The sequence below is a fragment of the Diaphorina citri genome, unplaced genomic scaffold, assembly GCF_000475195.1.
Source record: "Diaphorina citri unplaced genomic scaffold, Diaci psyllid genome assembly version 1.1 scaffold684, whole genome shotgun sequence".
NCBI classification, from domain to species: Eukaryota; Metazoa; Arthropoda; class Insecta; order Hemiptera; family Psyllidae; genus Diaphorina; species Diaphorina citri.
Window position 1 is genome coordinate 130,447 of NW_007378117.1, and position 10,462 is coordinate 140,908.

A 10,462-nucleotide genomic window follows, 5' to 3' on the forward strand; every position below is an offset into this window, starting at 1 on the left:
TATCATTTTCCTTCCTAAAATTTCATCTCTTGCAATAGAACAGGTGCGCTTACTTGGGTGATGTTTCAAAGTCATAGAGCAGGAAAAATGAGGACCAACGGAATCTGTCTTTTTCTTCTACGACTTCTAGATCCCGAGATAAATCGGTTTAAAAAATACCGGTAAATCGTGAACTTTGACGTCACCGCATACGCTCCCGTAGGCGATGACGTCACATCAAATGTCCCGAGCAAAGCTCCCTCGCAGGCAACACATTAATGTGTTTGTGCGTATACGTTTCTGCGCATTTCTTTCTGCTCCTCCGCCAGCGTGCTTGAAAGAGAACAGGTAGGGAATAGACGGAGGACATAGAATAGAACAGCATTGAAAGGAACAGAATAAAATCGAATAGAATAGTGGAGAAGAGCAGGTGAGAGAGATGTAAAAAGAAGAGGATGAGGAAGAAAAGAAAGAGGGAAGAAAAAAGAGAGAGGGAAGGAGAGAAAGGGAAGTAAGAATCGGAGGGGGGGAGAGAGAGAGAGAGGGAAAAAATACAAGGCAAAAGAATATTTTCAGGTTGTGAGCATGGAAGAACTTGAGAAAGAAAAAAGGGAGAGAGATAGAGAGAGGGAGGGAGGGAGAGGAAGGGAGGGAGAGAGAGAGAAAGAGAAGTAAGAATAAGATATTTGAAGATAGAGGAAGAGAATCGAAGGCAAGATAATATTTGAGGTGGAGAAAGAAAGAGGTTGAGAGAGAAAGGAAAAGATCGAAATAGAGTGAGAGAGAGAGAGTGAGAGAGAGAGAGGGGGGGGAGGGGGGGAGAGAGTGAGAGAAATAAAAAATTCCCTGCGAATAATAATCAGAGACGTGATTGTAATAGTAAGACCATCTGTCTCTCTCTCTCTCTCTCTCTCTCTTACCAATGTGGTGCAATATAAAGTTCAAATTAAGGTTGGTGTAAATATAAATATTAATGTAAGAATATACTTACAGGGTTTTAAAAAGACTCCTAGAGACCTATCTACACCGAGGTGTTAAAAAAAAACTGTGCCTGCTACGGTTTTATCTTTCCATAAGTGAAGGGAAAAGGAAGACGGGATAGGAGAAAGCCAACGGCTCGCAGCACGTGTTGTACACCCGACGGTCACCCGTCCGGATACCAACCGCGCTCAAGGTTTCTTAACTCCAGTGAATCTAGATGGGAACTGGTAACAAATCAGTAATACATATTGAACTAAAAGCTCTATACTTCTATAGTCTATGTAAACCTAAGCTTTGAAAAGACAACTAAGTTGCATAGAAAAATAAATAAATTGCATAAAAAAATCTCTTTTCTTGCTGTCTTTTGTTTTTAAAATCTTCTTTATAATGAGCAACTGCTAGATAAAATATTTATAGTTACAGAGATATTATTTTCTCTTCTTGGAAGATAACAGGAGAAGATGGAGAAAAGAGGGAAAAGAAGGCTGAAGAAAGGAAAGGTTGGAGACAGGAAAAAGGGATTGGAAAGGAGAAAAGATAGAGGGCGATGAGGGAAGATAACAGGGGAAGACGGAGAAAAGAGGGAAAAGAAGGCTGAAGAAGGGAAAGGTTGGAGACAGGAAAAAGGGATTGGAAAGGAGAAGAGATAGAGGGCGATGAAGGATGATACAGAAGAGAAGAAATGTACAAGACGGAGGGAAACCAAATATTAAATATCCTGTGCCAGTTAATAATTTACAAGACAAGACGTGAGGGAAAAAAATGGGGAAGACGGAGAAAAGAGGGAAAAGAAAGCTGAAGAAAGGAAAGGTTGGAGACAGGAAAAAGGGATTGGAAAGGAGAAGAGATAGAGGGCGATGAAGGATGATACAGAAGAGAAGAAATGTACAAGAAGGTGAAAGGGAATCACTGGAGCAGAGGAAAAGCATGGTAGATATACCGACGTCGTAGATAACTCTAGTATGGGTTTAGTAGTAACTTTTCATGACACTGCACAGGAAGCCAGTTGAGAAAGTAAATAGGAAGGATAAGGGGAAAGAGACGAAGGAGAAAGGAAAAATAATATTGAAGTAAGGAAAGAGAAATAGAGGACAAAGAAGGAGGAATATGAGATGGAAAAGGGAAAGATTGCACAAGGAAGGAAAGAATACTCTCAATTGTATCACCAAGCTCATTAATTGGATCGTTAATTTTATTGTTCTCTGAGTAGATAAGTAAGGCAAATAAAAATTAAATAACCCGGGTTTAATGTTTGCCAATAAAATTAATAACTCAATTTCCAAAGCACACATGGACAGAAGGGCATCAATACTATCCATGTCTTGAGTGCCAATCTTTAGTAGATTATCTATTTTGGTGATTTTGTCCCTGTTAAAGCACCCTCTTTATAACAGCTGTGAATTTTTTACTACTCTTCTAAGGAAACTCGTTCACTTTGTCTGCAAATATCTGCTTTTATTTTTATGTCCATGAGTAGTTTATCTTCACCTTATCTACTTGCCGGACTGAAAGAACTCGTGTCCCAAATCCTGGTTACGATCATGATAGTAATTAGGTACTTTGATGGACCTCCCCAGTGTTTTGAAAGGCACTAAAGGCCAGAACATGAACCAACCAAATATGAAACTGTAAACCTGGATGTAAATGAGTCTGTGGTACTTTTAAAGAATCATGTTGTCATCAGGTTGTCTCGAGTCTAGAAGTAAAATTATTTATTCTTCCATGTAATGCATCCAGGTCCTCTTCTACCGTACACTTTCCCTTTGACATGATCCCAATTAAGAATTTGAAATGACATCAAAAAGACCAACTAGCTGTACTACATGTACACAAAATCCTCTAAAGACTGAATTCCTACAATGAAAGCTAGGTAGGTACCTATTCAAATACCCATTATAATTCCAACTAACTGTTAATAGATTCAGAAGTTACCAGTCCGAGGTCCAATTATTTATTCATAAAATAGAGATACTGGGACCAAGTAATGAATATCTACAATGAAAGCTATGTAGGTAGGTACCTATTCAAATACCCATTATAATTCGAACTAACTGTTAATAGATTCAGAAGTTACCAGTCCGAGGTCCAATTATTTATCCTACAATGAAAGCTAGGTAGGTACCTATTCAAATACCCATTATAATTCGAACTAACTGTTAATAGATTCAGAAGTTACCAGTCCGAGGTCCAATTATTTATTCATAAAATAGAGATACTGGGACCAAGTAATGAATAGATAAATGCAATACCAAGAAGTGAGGTGGGTTTGAATGGAATTTGGAAATGATTTCCCCTATCTTAATTGAAACGTCATTTTATGAATGTCATGTCATTGGCGTTAATTGACACCTGGGTGTCCGTATATCCGAGGGGTCTCCGGTTCAACACCCGTTAAGTCAGAAATTACTAGTTTTGAATGGAATTTGGAAATGATTTCCCCTATCTTAATTGAAACGTCATTTCATAAATGTCATGTCATTGGCGTTAATTGACACCTGGGTGTCCGTATATCCGAGGGGTCTCCGGTTCAACACCCGTTAAGTCAGAAATTACTTCCTAACAAGGCTTTGGCTTTAGGTAGAAGTTTGATTGGGTCTCTTTAGCTGTAATTCCTAGAAGTTCATGGTTCAATTAAGGATTTAAATTGAGTCTTTACTATTTTCATGTTCCGTAGTTGTCTATTTTTAATTGGTGAGGCATTTCTTTCCGGTGTGGTGGTGCTTATCAGAATCTTGATCCCTATCAGAGAGTTGGAAAGTAAGCCAGAAAGTTAATTATGAAAATAGTGACAACAGCCTAACATGAGTTGGATGGCGCAGACCAATAAAAGGTGGACATACACCTTACAATAATAGAAATTCAACAAATAATATGAACTACCATCATTCCACCATCAAACAACCACCAAAGAAATTGTTACGAAGTATTTGAATGCCGGTAAAACACTAGACGCTAGTGAACCTTATTTCCTGTGGCAAAGATCATAACATTACCATGTACCAAGGGTTTGAAGTACAGAGTATGGGTATGGCGACTATGTACCTATTGGTGTAATTCTTTCAGCAGGGTTGTTGGTAAAGTTGTTGTATTTGTTACGTATTTTCCTGGACTCAACTAGCGAATATCACAAAGGCACCTACCTAAGTCTGATACACATAATCCTATATGCAAATATCATTTCATTTCCTCGATTTCGTAATCCTAAGCGAACTTGACTGATAAGGACACTCCCTTGTCTGTCCGGTAAGGTATGGAAGTTCACTTCAAGGCAAACACCAGAGGCTCAGTCATACTATTCAGGGGATTGGCAAGTGTGTGGGAGCTAATACGATGCTTGAAATATCTGTCCGGTAAGGTATGGAAGTTCACTTCAAGGCAAACACCAGAGGCTCAGTCGTACTATTCAGGGGATTGGCAAGTGTGTGGGAGATAATACGATGTTTGAAATGAGGAAACTTAAAAGTATGCTGAGAATAAATCCTACTGGGGATGGTTTATTAGCATACTGAATTACTGATGGTTAGAACTTTCATGTGTACCTAGTAACATATCTAAGGTAATGTCCTTTTCTTGGTACTGTGTCTATATGACTATATGGATGGATACTTTTATGGATAGCATTGCTAAATTCACTCTCTCAGGTTTGAAAATAATTGAATTTGAATTTTGCTTCAAGCAAATGATCAGACAAAAAATCTCACTCAGGATAAGGGATATTGAACGGAATCAGAGGGGATATGTATTAGAATATGAGGTAAATTACATTAGTAAGCATCTAATCCTAGATTAAATTACATAAATCACATAAAACATAATATAAGAAGTATCTCCACAAAACATCTATTAGCAACCATTGACAAAATTACAAAAAATGCTCAATGAATCATTCTCGCGGTCTAGTTCTCTAATTTTCCTTCATTTCCTCCCCCCAAGATGTCCTCCTAAAAAAGTTACAAAGGGATGTTCAAATACCCGGAAAGTGCATTTGCAATAAAAATGCAGAAATGCACACGACACAAAATAGTAATCACATAAAAAAAAACATAATATAAGAAGTATCTCCACAAAACATCTATTAGCAACCATTGACAAAATTACAAAAAACTCTCAATGAATCATTGTCGCGGTCTAGTTCTCTAATTTTCCTTCATTTCCTCCCCCCCAAGATCTCCTCCTAAAAAAGTTACAAAGGGATGTTCAAATACCCGGAAAGTGCATTTGCAATAAAAATGCAGAAATGCACACGACACAAAATAGAAGATCTCCTCCTAAAAAAGTTACAAAGGGATGTTCAAACACCCGGAAAGTGCATTTGCAATAAAAATGCAGAAATGCACACGACACAAAATAGGTTCTCAATTTGGCAAGGAAGCTTTTTAGGGTCTGTACTGATTGGATGAACTTCTCGTAATTTTAATCTAATACCATATTAAGTATTGAAAGCAAGAAGGAAGCGTAATTGCATTCTTTTTATCCGCGTTGAAGGGGCTGCAATCTGTGTCACGAAATGTGCTGCATTCAAGGAAATGGGGCACAACCAAATGAAAATTTTTTTCGAGATAGAGTCCTATTCCGATGTAAAAGTACCCAAAAAGTGCATCAAGGAAATTGCATTTGATTTCAATATATCTCTGGATATTGGAGGGGACATTTTCTTCGCTGGTGACTTGGCTGATGTTTTTTATATGAAACATTTATTTCGCTCCGACGAACACTGAACAACGTGATGGATTAGGTTAGATCTTCATAATGAAAGAAGAATAGATGTTAAATTTTGTGAAGAAGAAGAAGAAGAAGAAAAGGAGGAGGAGAAGGAGACGACGACGAAGGAAAAAAGAATTAGGAAAAAAAAAAACCGTTTGAAATATTGATTGTACGAAGAAGAAGAAGAAGAAGAAGAAGAAGAAGAAGAGGAGGAGAAGGAGACGACGACGAAGGAAAAAAGAATTAGGAAAAAACTGTTTGAAATATTGATTGTAAGCTTCTAATGATACTGACCAAGCGGTCGAATGAGAAGTTTGAGATTTTCTACAATCCAGATTGATTCTTTCTAAACTTTCTTCTTTATACCTCGATTCAATACAGTACCTACAACAGCGATCATCAACTTACCTTGTATTCTTTCCTTCCTTGTGCAATCTTTCCCTTTTCCATCTCATATTCCTCCTTCTTTGTCCTCTATTTCTCTTTCCTTACTTCAATATTATTTTTCCTTTCTCCTTCGTCTCTTTCCCCTTATCCTTCCTATTTACTTTCTCAACTGGCTTCCTGTGCAGTGTCATGAAAAGTTACTACTAAACCCATACTAGAGTTATCTACGACGTCGGTATATCTACCATGCTTTTCCTCTGCTCCAGTGATTCCCTTTCACCTTCTTGTACATTTCTTCTCTTCTGTATCATCCTTCATCGCCCTCTATCTTTTCTCCTTTCCAATCCCTTTTTCCTGTCTCCAACCTTTCCTTTCTTCAGCCTTCTTTTCCCTCTTTTCTCCGTCTTCCCCTGTTATCTTCCCGTCTCGGTACACATTCCCCATTTTTTTCCCTCACGTCTTGTCTTGTAAATTATTAACTGGCACAGGATATTTAATATTTGGTTTCCCTCCGTATCAAATGTTCTGTTATCTTCCCGTCTCGGTACACATTCCCCATTTTTTTTCCCCTCACGTCTTGTCTTGTAAATTATTAACTGGCACAGGATATTTAATATTTGGTTTCCCTCCGTATCAAATGTGTCCCACAGAGTTGGTCGTAAATTTCTTGCTGTTTCCTAGATCCTTGGCAGTCTTATTTCTACTTTCTTGAAGCCTTTTTTGATATGACCTATTCCTTTTTATATACTACCCACGATTCTCGTGGTTCGTAGGCAGGTAGTTCCATTTCCTTACTCCTTGCAGACTTTTTCCTACTTTCTTTAGTTCTTTTCTGGTATGACCTATTCCTTTAATTTTATACTAGTCAAGATTATTCATGTGAATTTTCACTACCCACGATTCTCGTGGTTCGTAGGCAGGTAGTTCCATTTCCTTACTCCTTAGCAGACTTTTTCCTACTTTCTTTAGTTCTTTTCTGGTATGACCTATTCCTTTAATTTTATACTAGTCAAGATTATTCATGTGAATTTTATTATTCATCACAACGTTTGTGATAGGTCCATTTCGTTGGGATTTCATCCAGCATATTCGTAAAAACAATAGTCAATCCTACGTTAATCTGATCATTGTCTTTCATGTTAAGTCTCCTGTTTTGCTCAAATCTGCATAACCATTTCACAACGTTTGTCTTCACTATCTTTACAGATGTCATCCAGAAATCAAGGTATCATAAGGTCAGCTGGTGTTGCTGCTGTTTTTCAACAACACTTCTATTGTTTTCGCATGCTTTGGTCTCGTTCATCTTCCAGTGGTGTGTGATGAACTCAGTTCTGGACAAGAGTAAAGGTAGAAACACACTACCATTACGTGACGTGACGTGATGGTAGTGTGCTTCTACCTTTAAGAATTTAAGATCTTTATTAAAGGGATGATTGAATGTCTGAAGCTGTAATCATGTCATTTATGTCCTCGTTATTTGTACCTTTTGAGTATGTATTTGTACCATTTTCTTGGTTCAATGGGATGTTCTGGACAAGAGTAAAGGTAGAAACAAACTACCATTACGTGACGTGACGTGACGTGACGTGATGGTAGTGTGTTTCTACCTTTAAGATCTTTATTAAAGGGATGTTAGAATGTCTGAAGCTGTAATCATGTCATTTATGTCCTCGTTATTTGTACCTTTTGAGTATGTATTTGTACCATTTTCTTGGTTCAATGGGTATAACAGGTGAATCTAATTCTAAGCTAAGGAAAATAACTAACTGCCCATCTGGAACATTTTCTCTTACCGTATGAATAAGGGTATCCAATCATTGGCTTTCACTGACTAGTCATCCAATGGTATTCCAATGGGCATCACTTTTGACAATGGTAAAACGGCGTCTCCACTAATCCACTCAAAGAAGCAAATACACACCAGACTATTTATCACTAAAATGAAATTGCAGAATTTTGCAAAAATGACAAAAAGCTTTTTGTGAAATAATAAGAATGGTTAAATTGTAATGAAAGCGAAGGAGGAAAAAAAAATCACAATTCGCAATGCTTTAAGCTATAATTTATTTAGACAAAAGAAGAAGAAGGAGAAAAAGAAGCATGGGGAGGAGGAGGAGGAAGAAGAAGGAGGAGAAAGAAAAAGAAGAAAAAGAAGGAGACATGACGAATAAAAAAAAATATGTGGGATGTATGAAAATAAGTCATTACTTCATGTTGTTCAACTTATGAATTGTAATAAATAGAAGGAAAGAAAAAAAAGGGGGGGGGAATAAGAATAAGTACAAGAACAGCAATTAGAATGAAATGGAAGCGAAGCTGCGAAGATGAAAATGGATGAAGAAAAAGCAGAATTAAACGAGATTTATATGAAGAAATAGAAACAAAAAGACGGATAAATTCGGAGAAATTAATTGAGAAAGAGAAGGAGGAGAGAAGTGGAAGAAAAATTAAGAAGAAGAAGAAGAAAGAAGAAGAAGAAGAAGAAGAAGAAGAAAAGGGAAATCATAAGATATGGACGAACATTACAGAGAGAATCTTAAAACAACTGTACTATATTGAAATCCAGAACGAAATTGACGAAAAAGGAGAAAAAATAGGTCAATATATAAATAACTATGCACAGAAAATGACATTATTGGTATAACATACCTATACTAAGGGAAGACGGAAGACGACAGTAAGAAAAAAGACAAGGGATCTTTCTTCAAAAGAAAAAATCTCAAAGCAAAAAGAAGAACGAAAACATCTCAAATACCCATGTACCTAGAGAACAAAGATGATATAAAATATGAAGAAACTAAAATTAGCTTACAAACAGAAAGAAAAACAGAGGAGATCGGGAATAAAGGGATCACCCACACAAAAAATATACGAAGTATTATAAACAAAGAACTTCAAAAACCGAAAAGTAACACGCTGAATAAATTAGGCGCAAAGTATTTGACACAGAAAGATCCAAAAATGTTTTTTTTTTTTTTTTTTTTTTTTTTTTTTTTTTTTACCAGACAGAGAGCGAAATAAACTAAGAAACACTCAAAGAAGAAGAAAAAGATAATTATAGTAAAAAGCAGAAGAAACATAAGAAGAAGAAGATGAAGAAGAAGCCTGTGACATACGAAAGAAGAAAAAAATCAAAGTGTTTAGAGGAATGGATACTTGGAGAGGACGAAGAAAACGAAGGAGCACTACTCGAAGAACTAAAAGACGTAGTTATAGAAAATAAAGAAACACTCAAAGAAGTAAAAGAAAGAGCTAGTGACAACGGACAATAAATAGATAAGGGAACAAAAATAAAGAAGATTTAGAGAAATGCATAGAGAGGGTGAAGAGAACAAAAAGGAAATGAAGAAGAAGAAGCTTCAAAAGAAGAAGAAGCAGAAGAAGAACAAGACGAAGAAGAAGGAGGAGGAGGAGGAGGAGGAACCAAAAGAAGAAGTTGTAGAAAATAAAGAAATGCAAACACAGATAAAAAAAGCAAAAAACTAACTGACAGAATGGTGTCAACCAATGCACTTCAAACCCAAAATACCCGAATGTCTGGCAATCCGGCATCACATTTTGAAAAGCCAAGGGCACTTTTTAAATTCCCCTATGACCTTCTTTTTCCTCCTCCTCCTCCTCCTCCTCCTCCTCCTCCTCCTCCTCTTTTTTCTCCTCCACCTCTTCTTCTTCCTCCTTCTTCTTCTTCTTCTTCTGCCTTCCCTTCTTTTTTTTTTCTTTTTCTTCTTTCTCTCCTTTTAACTTTTGGATGTCCCAATATTTTGTCATTTTTTCCCGGAAGGAAAGGAAAGACATAAAGGGGGAGAATTTGGCGAGAACATCACACCGCTTACCTACCTGCCATCAGATTTTTATTGCTTTTTCATCTTATTGTTATACTCAATACAGGTACATACCTACATTACCTACTCATAATTATTACGTGCTGACTTATTTTACCAAATAATGTCAATCTTCAAAAAAATTGCATATACCTATAATTTTTACAAAATTTGGACCTATATATTCAGATTGTTTACTTTTATGCTAGGTTAGGAACCTAACAGATTAGATTGTGCAAAGTGGAAATAACGATAATAGAAAGAAAAAAAAATACTCTAGTAATAGAAAGTAAAAAATAAAATATCTTTCATAACAAGGAGAATAAAAAGCTGTCACAGTAATAATTTTCTAGGAGCAAATGTCAGACTTTTGAACTTTCTGGGAGAAGAAGAAACAAAGAGAGGAAAAAGAAACTGATGTGTCATATTTCTAGACGTCTCGTCTTGAAGATGCACATTTAAAGTTATGTACGTTTTGCCTCACATCAATTACCTCGGAAAAAATTGCTGAAATATTGCATACAAAATCAATGCCTTCCTCTATTGTCTCGGAAAAAAGCTTAAAAATTTTGTACACAAAAAGAATGTCT